The following is a 12,649-nucleotide window of genomic DNA, read 5'->3' on the forward strand; positions in this document are numbered from 1 at the left end:
TCCTTCCTTCCAGGCAAAGCAATTGATCCCCCCACCCCAAGACTATAGAATGTTCCCTGGTTACTTCATCCCCAAATTACAACCTATGTTTATGTATTATTATGCCTAGAACTATCATAATTAAACTTCAAACTGCATTGCAAGCTTGGGTGTGCTAAGTTTAGGCTAAACAAGTTCCAGTTGGGAATGAGATGCTCGCCTCAACTTCCAATTCTAGCCACTCCTTCTCACCCGAATTCCAACCCTATACCATTCTCCTGCTGGTGTGCAATGGGAGTAGAGACAGTGGGGTAGGAAAATGAGGGAAATTCATCCACAAGTGGCGTAGACAGGTACTGCTGTAACTGCCTTCTGGCTCCCACTCAGGTGTCAGGCTGTGCTTATTCTCTAGGCCAGCATCTACAGCAGTGGTTCTCAGCCCTCCTAATGATGTAACCCTTTAATACAGTCCCTCACTGGGTGACAGGTGGCACATGCCTTTACTTTCAGCACTTGGAGAACAGAGGCAGGTGGGTCTCTGTCAATTTGAGGTCAGGGCAGTCTCCAAAGCTATAGAGAAACCCTGTCTGGGAAAAAAACAAACAAACAAACAAAAAATACAGTCTCAGCTGGGCGTTGGTGGCACATCCCTTTAATCCCAGCACTTGGGAGGCAGAGGCAAGTGGATCTTTGTGAGTTGGAGGCAGCCTGGTCTAGAGAGCTAGTTCCAGGACAGGCTCCAAAGCCATACAGAGAAACCCTGTCTCAGGAAAAAAAAAAAAAAAAAAAAAGTTCCCTCATGTTATAGTGACTCCACCATAAAATTATTTTCATTACTTCATAAGTAATTTTGCTACTGTTATGTATCAGAATGTACATATCTATGTTTTCTAATTGTCTTAGGATGAACCCTGTGAAAGGGTCATTTGACTTCTCAGGTTGAGAACCTCTGAACGACAGCCTCCTTCGATTCTCTCCCCCATGGCCCTTCCCCTGGAATTTCTTTGTTCAAGCAGTATCTCCCCTGAAGTGGCCATTTATCATCCATATCTGCTTAACTCCAACTCCTTCTGCCACTAACCCTTCATCTATGATCAAAAGAACAGGGCAAGGGTCTTTTCTAGCAATCTAGACACACGCTCTTTTTCGGAGTTATATTTACTCTTGCAGGGGAAATACAATTATGGTCTGACTAAAGGCCAAATGTCCCCACCTAGCTGTCACTTCAGCAGGTACCTCATGCACCTTGTCCTTTAGGCCTGAGTCAGATGCTACCTGTGTCCCCCAAGCATCAAGAGACCTGTCCATCTCTGTATGATGCTCTCCCATGTGAGAGGCTGGCAAGAAGAGCTCACAGCTAAAGGGAAGCACAGGTGAGGATCATAGAGCTGTTCTCGTTCCCTTCTTTAAATGTCATGGACACCTGCTTTGCCCTGGGATGTGACAGTATTGGTTTGAAGACCTCAGTGGCAGCTGGGAAGGAATCCTGTTAACTTTACCTTCCTTCTCTGCAATTGTTTCCATGCCGCTTAGCCTCCTAGCATGTAAATGGAAATGATGGAAAGAGGAGCAACCAGGGACACCGGGAAAACACTGACAGATTTCAAGTGCTGTGGACTCAAAGCTGGAGAAGGAAGAAATTCAGGAAGATTTCCCAACTGAAGGGTTTGGGAGCTCAGAAAACATAGAAGAAATGGTTGCATGAATATTCTGGAAAGATTAGGTTAGCAATACAATTGATTGGCTGAAGTCACCGGAGATGAGAAATGGCAAACCTGACCTTGGTGTTTCAGCTAGGTGACTAGCCAGTGAGGACAGTCAAAGGCAGAGAGTTCAAATATCCAGAAGATTCCGTCTTCAGAGAAAAATGATGAACCTCTTTTGAAAAGACTGAATTTGAAGCACAAGGTATTAACTTTTCCTAGAGAGACATGAACCAAGGTCTAATCCACCCAGATAGAGAATTAAAAAGAGACAAAAAGAAATGATTTCACCTAGGTCCAGCTTGGTCCATCTGGGAGTTTAATTATCATTATTTACAGGATCTTGGGCCAGGCCTACTAAAAGAGCACAGACAACTTACAAGTAACTACACCACCAAAGAAGAGTCTCCCTTCCTGTCAATTGTTAACTGCTTAATATCCTCAGCAAGGGCTGTGTTCCATGCACTCATGAGCCCCTGTGAGTATCACCTTGTGAAAAGCCTATGAGACCCCTTCCAAAGAGCCCCTCATTCCACAGGAGAATGTTAGAGCTCCCAGTCATACAATGGCCTCATGCAAGTAATCATAGCTGCTCTGATTTCAAGACTACAAAGGCCACGCCATGCCCAGAGGACAAAGTTCCCCAATAACTAGTGAAGGGTCCAAGTGGAAACATTCCTGGAAGAGTGAACTCAGAATACTTTTGGGATGCATCTTTCATAGCTGGGTCAGTGATGTCACCAGGAGTCACAGGACTGGATGATAATCAAAGTGGAAGGAAATGACTAAAAGGCAGTAGTTGTGACGACTTGGGAAAGTTCCATCTTCTACAGGAAAGGACAAAAAGAGAACTCTCACAGAAATGGAGCTCACTGGCATCCCAGGGGGAAAGCTTCATCTGAGTCCATCTAGTCCATTCTAGAAGGTGCTACAGCCAAAACTGCTCCTCTGTTCCCAATCACCTTCATCAATTGGTTTTAAAAACCGAAGGAAAAAAAATCCTCCGGCTTCACATCTGCAAAATGAAGGTGATAATACTATCTCCCTTCCAGGGTTGTGAGGAGGCATAAGTAAGCCAAGGGAGAATGTCTCTGGAATTCAACACAGGTACGACAAATGTGGACAGTTCCAGTCACCGTGACTCTCTGTTTTAGTTTGCTGTATATTGCTGTAATAAACACTGTGACCAAACACAGCCTGGAGAGAAGAGGGTGTTCTTCAGCTTACAGTTGCAATCCATGCTGAAGGGAAGATGGGGCTCAAGCAGAGGCCATGACAGGATGATGCTTATTGGTTTGCTCCTCACAATTTGCTCCTCCTCCTCTCTTATACCAACCACCCAGGATCACCAACCTAGGGGTGACACCATTCCCAGTAGAGTAGGCCCTCATCTATCAATTAGCAATCAAGAAAATGCCCTAAGTCAGAGTTTAAGAGCACTGGATGCTCTTCCAGAGGTCCTGAGTTCAATTCACAGCTACCATAGAGTGGCTAACAACCATCTGTAATGAGATCTGGTGCCCTCTTCTGGCCTGCAGGGGTACAAGCAGGCAGAACACTATACATACTAAATACATCTTTTTTACTTTTGGTTGTGAGCCTAGTCTTTAACTGCTGAGCCATCTCTCCAGCCCAATAAATCTTTTTTTTTAAGCTAATTTAAAAAAAGAAGGCCAGGCAGTGATGGCACACCAGGAGGCAGAGGCAGGAGGATCTCTGTGAGTTCCAGGCCAGTCTGTTCAACAGAGCGAGTTCCAGGACAGCCTCTAAAGCTACACAGAGAAACACTGTGTCGAAAAACCAAAAATAAAAGAAAACAAAACAAAGCACCATCTTGCCTACAGACAATCTAATGGAGGCATTTTCTCCATTGAGGTTCCTTTTCCCATTTGACTACAGCTTATGTCATATTGACATGCTATAATCATTTATAACTGATGCTTCTGCTTAATCGGTAGTCATTCTTTCATGAGGTGAGGGTTCCAAACTTACTTCTGACAGTGTGGTCCCTTTCCTTGCCTCCATTAGTCTTTCTTGGCATGCAAATGGTACTAGGATGAGGAAAGTGATCTGCACACTAGATTGCAGGTGCTGTGGCATAGCTCATGTAAATGCACTGCCACTCTGCTACTGGTTTGGCTTTCAAGACTACACTGCTAAGGTTAGGGTTACTCCTTATGGATCACACTAGAGGTTTAGTGGCCTTGCCACAAGCTGGATGGAGGTTACAACATGTATTTACTATGCTCCTTTTCTACTGCTATGTACCAAATTATGACAAACTTAATGACTTAAGACACCCTGTGTCTTAACTCACAGGTCTGGAATCTGGGTGCCACTTGACTGGGTTCTTGGCTTTAGGTCTCACAAGGCTAAAATCAAAACTTCATTTGCACCATGTTTCTTGGGGGGAACAAGATGACTGTTGTTGGAATTTGTGGTTGTAGGACTAAAGTCCGTGTTTTCTTACTATCTGCTATCTAGAGACCTGGTTTAGCTCCTCAAACCTGTTTCATTCCAACAGCAGTCACTACAAATCAGAACACTTTCTTCTGGGCCGGAGGTGATTGTTTCTTCTAGCACCAGGCAAAGAACCCTCTTTGTTTCACCCAATTAGGACAGGTCCACCCAGGACAATCTCCCCTTAGCACATAACTGAAAGAGTATGGGGGCTAAAGAAATATAATGCAAGTTGGAGAACCTGAGTTTAAATCTTTAGAATCCATGTGAAGACAGGTGTGGTAGTGCATATCTATAAAGCCAGCTCTCCTGTGGTGAGTTGGGAGGTAGAGACAGAATTCCCAGAAGCATGGGCAAGCTAGCCTGGAATACACAATGGTGAATAATAAAGAGACAGAAGGAAGGTGAGGACCAACACCCAAGGTTGTCCTCTATCCTCCATCATAGGAGTGTACACCTGTATTCAACTCCAGCATTTACACACACACACACACACACACACACACAGATACACATGGATATATACACAGAGACATACACAGTGACAGATGTTGGGAGGTACCTTAAAATTCTGCTTAATACATGTATCTTTAGAACAATGTTTATGTTTCAGAAGTTTCACAAGGTTTGGAGAATAAAAAGACATTTTAGAGATTGCCTCAAAGGTGCAGCTCCTCTACTCCAGCACCATCCAATAAAGACACCATCAATCACACACAGACACTGGGCACTTGACATGTGTTTAGTCTGTAAAGTGCAAAATATACACTACAGTTCAAATGACCACTAATACAATACCGAAATGAAGAGACTGTATTCCATTTGTGTTTTTGTATTGATTACATATCCAAAGTGACAATACTCAGGATATGTCGACTTAAATAAAATGTGTTATTAGAATTTATTTCACCCATTTCTCATTACCCCTTGTATTGCCTACCAGAAAAACTTAAAAATCACATATGTGGTTTATGATTTATTTCTCTGGGACATCACAAGAAAAAGGTAAGACCAAGAAAAGAAACTCAGACCAGCCCCAAACCAAGAAAATGGCCATCACTTCTACAATACCACAAGAGGGAAGCCAGGGAGTGGCATTTGTAGGGGACACAGAGGAGTGGTCAATTTAGCTGGGGAAGAGATGGAGATCTGGAGGTCTGGTCCCCTGTTCCTAGCTGAGGAGGAACTTCATTCTCCAATGCAAACCCCTTCCTGAGAGACAAGAGATTCTTCATAGGAAACTACAAAGCAACTGTTAAATGAGTCTTTATTTTCAATGACACCATTCATAGCAAGATTATACAGCAGTGACAAGGGCCAGAGTGCACAGGAGCTTTTCTCTGACAACCACTCTGCATCCACCTGTGCCTTCACATCTTCCTCTTAGACACCAGCAGATGTGTCAGACTCTTGGATACTTTGTACAAGCTCCTAGGCTCTCACCACTGGGAGCAGCTTGTCTTCAAAACTCCTCATTGGCAGGGCTTCTCAGCTTTTGATCTTGCCAATAGAGGGCAGCTATTATCAGCTTAATTAGAGGGTAGTTAATTACCCTTGTGGCCCTCCCAATTAGTTCAAAGAGCTCCCTTAGCTTCCTAGTTTATGAGAAACAGAGAAGGAAAGAAACTGGAATGTTTTGTATAATTTTTTTCTGGAGTGTTTTCCCCCGTTAGGAGTATCTCTACCAGTTACCTTTTGACTGAGTCCCCACTTCCCATAAGGACTCGCTGCATCTTTGGTATTCATTAGACAAACACTTTTATATGCAAATAGGGAATTATTTATCAAGCATGCTGAGTCATAAACATACAGCATCTCATTTAGCCTTTTCATCTCATAAATGTAATAATAATAATTAGTAGGCGTTTGCTATGTGCCAAGGCTTTTCTGATTTTTTGTTTGTTTGTTTGTTTGTGATGTTCACTTAAGGATTTAGTGGTAAATGAGCTAAAACCTGAGAGGAACCAAGAATGGTGCCTGTACTGAGTGAATAAATGTTAGTTAATATTTAATCCTCACCAAGACTCTGAGCCGCAAATGATACTGTCATGCTTATTTTACATGTAAGTAAACTGAGGCTAGCAGAGTTTAAATGGCAGACTCCGTGTTCTTCTTTCCTTAATGTAACTGTGATTAAAAAAAAAAAAAAAAACACTGCAGCCAAGGAGCTGGAGAGATGGCTCAGGGGTTAAGAACACTCGTTCTTGCAGAGGACATGAGTTCAGTTCCCAGCACCAGCACCCATATACACCATACATTCTCTCTCTCTCTCTCTCTCTCTCTCTCTCTCTCTCTCTCTCTCTCTCTCTCTCACACACACACACACACACACACACACACACATCAGAATGAGTTTCCTCTCTCACTACACTCTCTGTAAACATTCACACAGACACATCCAGAGATGAGCCTGGCTCCTTCATAATTCCAAATCTGCTCAAGTAGACAATGAAGACTAACCATCACAATTACATATATTTTCCTGAACTGTATCATATATAATATATATTTAAAGCCCAATACCTACTTACCTGGGAAACTCAAGGAGTCCAAACTGACAGCTTCACCCTATCCCCCATGGGAGTCACCACCTAGTGGAAGAGGCAGCTGGGATTAAAGGATCATGGATAGATAGATTTATGTTACAAATAGTCATCTGTTTTATAAGGCAAATTGTTTAGAGTACCAGGCAAGTTTTTTGTTTGTTTGTTTTGTTTTGTTTTTCAAGACAAGGTTTCTCTGTGTAGCTTTGTAGACCAGTCTGGCCTCAAATGCACAGAGATTCTCCTGCCTCTGCCTTCTGGGAGCTGGGATTAAAGGCGTGTGACGCCACGACCCAGCTAGGGCAAGCTTTTAACTTTCATACAAGACTACAACTGTGAATCAGAGGAAATTTTCTTGAAAAATGAGAAATTCAGTTGTGAAAGACATAGAAGTGTTAACTAGGATCAGGTGGTTCAGGGCCACAGAAACTACTGTAAAATAGCTAAAAGGTTGAATCATATCTGTGTGTCTCAAGAGTAGGAGCAAATCAAAGGACACAAAATGAAGCTGAACAAGTGGCTGAGGGTAGCTGGAAAGATGATCCATCATCTAAAAATGCATGCTGCTCAATAGTAAGGACCAGAGTTTAGATCCCATAACCTATATAGCAAGCTGGGCATCCTCTACATGGTTAACTCCAGCTCCAAGGTGGGTCAGAAAAAGAGGGTCAAGCAGAAGCTTGCCGGCTTCCAACCTAGACCAGAAAACACAAGCCTCAGGTTTCAAGGAAGACATTGCATCAAAGGGATCAATGCAGAGTGTTAGACAAGGACACCAAATGCCTTCTTCTGACTTCTACAAAGGCACACACACACACACACACACACACACACACACACACATGCACACACATACGCACACGTAAATCTTAAAAATGAATTGAGCAAAGGGTCCTGGGCATGTAGCTCAATAGTACAACACATGACTAGCCTCATGCAGAGTCATTTTGCAAACACTAGTGCCTTTACAGAATATAACAAGCCTTTGTAAAAACAGAATGAAGCTACAAATATTAACTCTCAACTGTTAAAAAAAAAAAAAAGCCTTATGTAAATAGGAAGTATACAGCCAAACTAGTTCCCAAGATTACCAATTTTTTAGTACTGGATACTGTGCTTGTTAATTTCTATGATGTAAATACTTCTATTAGATTTGATTTCAGGCTGGCAACATTAAGTCAAGGGACAGGAAGTTGAGATATGTACATAGTTCTCACTTGCCATTGCATTAGACCTCAACTCCAGATGAATTCTAAATATGATAATATGTAATAATTTGGTATGGGAAGCAATAGATGTTGATGGGAGATGGGATGCCTGCCATGCACTTTTCAGAATATGAAAAAATGTCCTCTTATTTTATGAGGAAGTCATAGGGAGGAATATGATGCTTTCTTCCTTTATGTAGTCAAAAGTTGTGATTCCAGTGTAACCTTGGGCTTACAAGCTTCATTAACCCTCTCCTTCTGTATGTATAGAATAAGAAGTCCCTTGAATGAATAAAATCTTTACTATTTAATGAAATGAGGCCTTTTGTAATTAAGATTTGACTTATACCCCTAAACTGTTTTATTCTTCTAGTTTTACTTTCATGATATAGGAATACATAAAAGAAGCCCAACCACCTATTTGCTTGTGGTTGCTGATCCACAAAATGACATTTTTGGACTGGAGAGATAATTCAGCAGTTAAGAGTGCATACTACTCTTGCAAAGAACCTGAATTTACTTCCCAACAGCCATGCTAGGTAGCTCCCAGTAGCCTGTAACTACAGTTCCAGGGGATCTGACACCCTCTTCTGGCTGTGCACATACTCCCCCACCCCCACACAAAATTTAAAATAAAATACCTCTCTCTGTGTGTCTCTCTCTGTCTGTCTGTCTCTCTCTCCTTCTCTCTCTCAGGAAATTTTCCCTCTTGTTTGTATGTAGTCAAGGCTGGCTAAACCACTGTGTTTTCAGCACCTGGCCCTAGGCCTCCACGGAGAAGGGTCCTCTGTAAAAACACTGCCTATAACTTAAATATTCATCACATCAAAACCCTATCCCATCAGGTTATGGGATTCATTCTACCGCTAAAGTTTTAGAACTGATTTTCCCACACTACCGATTACAGCTTACCATATATAACCTCTGGGTCCTCAGGGACCTCTAACTTCCTGTAGACGTTTACAAAGGAAAGCATCCATGTTGATGGTCTCATGTATGTCCCAGGTATTAATATTCTGGGTTATATAAAAAGTGGGATTTCCTGATTACAAAGATTTTTGTCCCTATTTGTTTCATTTTTAATTAAAGGACTATACAACTATTTCAAGTTAACCTGATATTTATTTGCTTTGTTAATTTTGTTGTAAAGTGGAGTGCACCATAATACGCATATAGAGGACAGAGAACAACTTGTGGAAGTCACTTCTCTCCTTCTACCATGAGGGGCCCAAGAATTGAAGTCCTTGTCAGGATTGGTGGCAGGTGCCATCCTGTAGGCCCTTTTCTTGGTTTTCAAGACTGCAGTATAAAAGTGGTCCCTAGGCAGAGTGTCCAAGGCAGGATCCTCCAACATCATGGGGCTATAATAGCTATCCTTCTGAATTGTTCCCCTATGGTTCATTTATTACATTAACAAGCATGAAAGGAGTACAAGCTCCCATGGAGTTTCACTTGCAATCTCCTCAAGGACTTATTATTTTTAAAAATACCCCCCATTACAGTGATCTATTATGATATCACCTTCATCCAGGCTTGCTTACTCTGAAGAACTACCCATGGGCACAGGGCCATGGGCTGGCCATACTGATCTGAGAAATCTTCTAACTCTTCATTATGAACACTAATTTTCAAACACACCAAAAGTAGAGAGAATGGGGAAATGAGCCACAGTGTACTCAGCTCCTGAGTTCTATCATTGTCAATGCATTGTCACCATCAACCTACCCCTTTCCAGTCACTCAACCCTATTTTATACTCTTGAGTGGCTACCCCAGGTAGCCATGCAATCAGCAGCCCCTTGCCTACCTTCCAAAAGATGTAGATGGTCTTCTAGCCCTCCTCTTCAACACAGCCATCAAAGATAGACAGAATGAACACTTTTCCTAAGGCTGTCTTTAATCATGTCAAGGGGTTTTCATTTTTGGCTCAAGCTTAAAAAAACAAAATAACTCATCAAGCCAGAAGGGCAGGTCATTGGAACCACATGACACTTTCCAGTTTAGCCTGCTGCACAGCCCTGAACACCTAGACTTATCTCTCTGGAAACCCCCCTTGATGTTCTGGTTCTGAGGTTCTGAGAGGCACTGTTTACTGAGTGCTATCACTGTAGGCATCCTCATTTTGGAGACTTTAAATTGAAATCAGAATCAAAAGTAAATTCCTATCTTTAGAAGCAAAGAATATCATTTGAAAAACACTGAGGAGGAGGGCAGGAGATTTTATCTTGTCAAGAAAATTGTATATATCGGTTGTTCTGCTTTTAAAGTAGATCCATATTTGTGTGTGTGTGTGTGTGTGTGTGTGTGTGTGTGTGTGTGTGTGTGTGATTGTACACACGTGTGTGCAGGTGCTCACAGATGTCAAAAGGAGAACATCAGATCCCCTAGAGCTGGAGTTACAGGCAGCTGTAATGATACAGGCTTCTGGGAACCAAATGTACTCCTCAGGAAGATCTGTAAGATTTTCATAATTAAACAAATAGAGCCAAGGAGGAGATGGCTGAGCAGGTAAAGGTGCTTATAGCCAAGCCTGATGACCTGACTCCATCTTATGACCCACATGGTCAAGACAGAGATAGTCCTGCACACACTCGTATACATATACATGCATGTGCCCACGCATTAATAAATAATAATTTTCAATCTTGGAAAAAAGTAAATAAACAGCAGTGAAACACAGGTACTGATTGGTTATTAAGAAAATGTTGACAGACTTTGAAAAACAAAGTGTTGGAAATAACTATTCAACAGGAGATTGTGAAACTAACTCATAAAACACCCAAAAATTAGATTTTATGAAGCCTTGAAGCATGAAGGCAATATATTAACTAAAAGAAAGCATATCTTTGAATAGTACAGATGGCATGAAAAATCTAAAATTTAAATATACCTAGACATATTAACAAATTACATATTGCATGCTCAAATAAGTCCACGCCTTCTCATACTAGGACGCTGAGACAATCTGAGCACTGACTAGTGACGGAAATATACAGTGGTATATCTATAATTATTCTTCAATGTTGTGATGGCATGTAGTTTTTCACGTCCTAGATTTAGATATGCTGACTGGAGATGTAAAATTGTAGATGAAACGAGACTGACAAGGTTTGAAGGGTTACGCTATGCTGGTCTCTACACTTTTGAAAATTATCTGCTCTGAAAAGGTTGGAGGAGATAGAGAAAGGGTTCAGGAGTTAAGAGCACTTGCTGCTCTTCTGGCAGACTCAAGTCTGGCTCCCCAAAGCACCCATTTTGGGTGGTTCACAACTGCCTCAACTCCAACCCCAGGGACTCTGATGCCCTCTTCTGGCCATGCTGAGCACCCATACACACAGACACACATAGAGAGAGACACACACACATAATAAAAATAAAAATAAATCTTTTTTTTTAATTTAGGGGCTTGAGAGATGGCTTAGCTGTTTGGAACGCTAAATGTTCTCCCAGAGGACCCAGGTTCATTTCCCAGGACTCATATGTCAGCTCACAACCATTTATAACACCAGTTCCAGGGGATCTGAATCTCTCATCTGACCTCCACAGGTACTAGGCATACAATACACATAGTACACAGACATACATGAAGGCAAAACATTCATACACATTAAATAAAATTAATTTAATAAACTAAAATACTAAAAATTTTAAGTTAAAAGATACTATTATAATTTATACTATTAATTAATACTATTTTTCTTTTTTCCTTTTTTTGGAGACAGGATCAGGCTGATTTCAAACTCCCTATATGACTGTCTTAGTTAGAGTTCCTAACTAAGATACCATGACTATGGCAACTCTTATACTTGAAAACATCTAATGTGCTGGTTTACAGTCTCCAGTTCAGTCTTTCATCATCATGGTGGGACATGGTGGTGTGCAGGCAGACATGGTGCTGAAGATGGGGCCTACAAAGTGGTCTGAAACAGTGGGTGTGATCTAAACATAGATGAAACCTCAAAGCCCACTTCCATAGTAATCCTCTTCCTCTAACAAGGCCACACCCCCTCCAACAAAGCCACACCTCCTAATAGTGCCACGTCCTTTGGGGGCCACTTTCTTTCAAACCACTACATTCCACTCCCTGGCTGCCAATATAATAATGCAAAAACACATTCAGTCCAACTTCAAAAGTTCCCATAATGGTCTATCACACAGTCTCAACAATATTTAAAAGTCTTTTCTGAGAGTCATATAATCTCTTAACTGCAATCCTCTAAAAAAAAAAAAAAAAAAAAAAAAAAACAGACCACATACTTCCAACAGAACATACATTACTATTCCTTTAAAATGTAAGGAAGGGAGCATAGTGGGGAAATACTGGACCAAAGGAAGACCAAAAACAAGCTGGACAAACTCCGAACTCTTTATCTCCTATGTCTGATAGCAAAACACTCTTTAGATTTTTAACTTTGTTCAGCTCTGTTGACTGCAACACACTTCTTTCTCTTGGGCTGGTTCCACCCCTTGTTAGTAATTTTCCTCAGCAGTTGTCCTATGACTCTGTCATCTCTAACATCTCGGGTTCTCCAAGGCAATCCAGGCATCACATTCACAGCTTCATGAAATGGCCTCTCTGAGCCCCATCCAGGGACACCCCTGACACATGCCTAGCCTCAGTGGCTTTGCTTAGACTCGGAGGCAAATTCCATAACCCATTTCTTCTATCCTCAACTTTAAAGCCAGAACCATGTGGCTGAATCTGCCAAATTCTGCTGTTTGCTGGGGATGGAACATGGCCTCCTCATTTAATTACA

The sequence above is a fragment of the Phodopus roborovskii genome, unplaced genomic scaffold (assembly GCF_943737965.1).
Source record: "Phodopus roborovskii unplaced genomic scaffold, PHOROB, whole genome shotgun sequence".
NCBI lineage: Eukaryota > Metazoa > Chordata > Mammalia > Rodentia > Cricetidae > Phodopus > Phodopus roborovskii.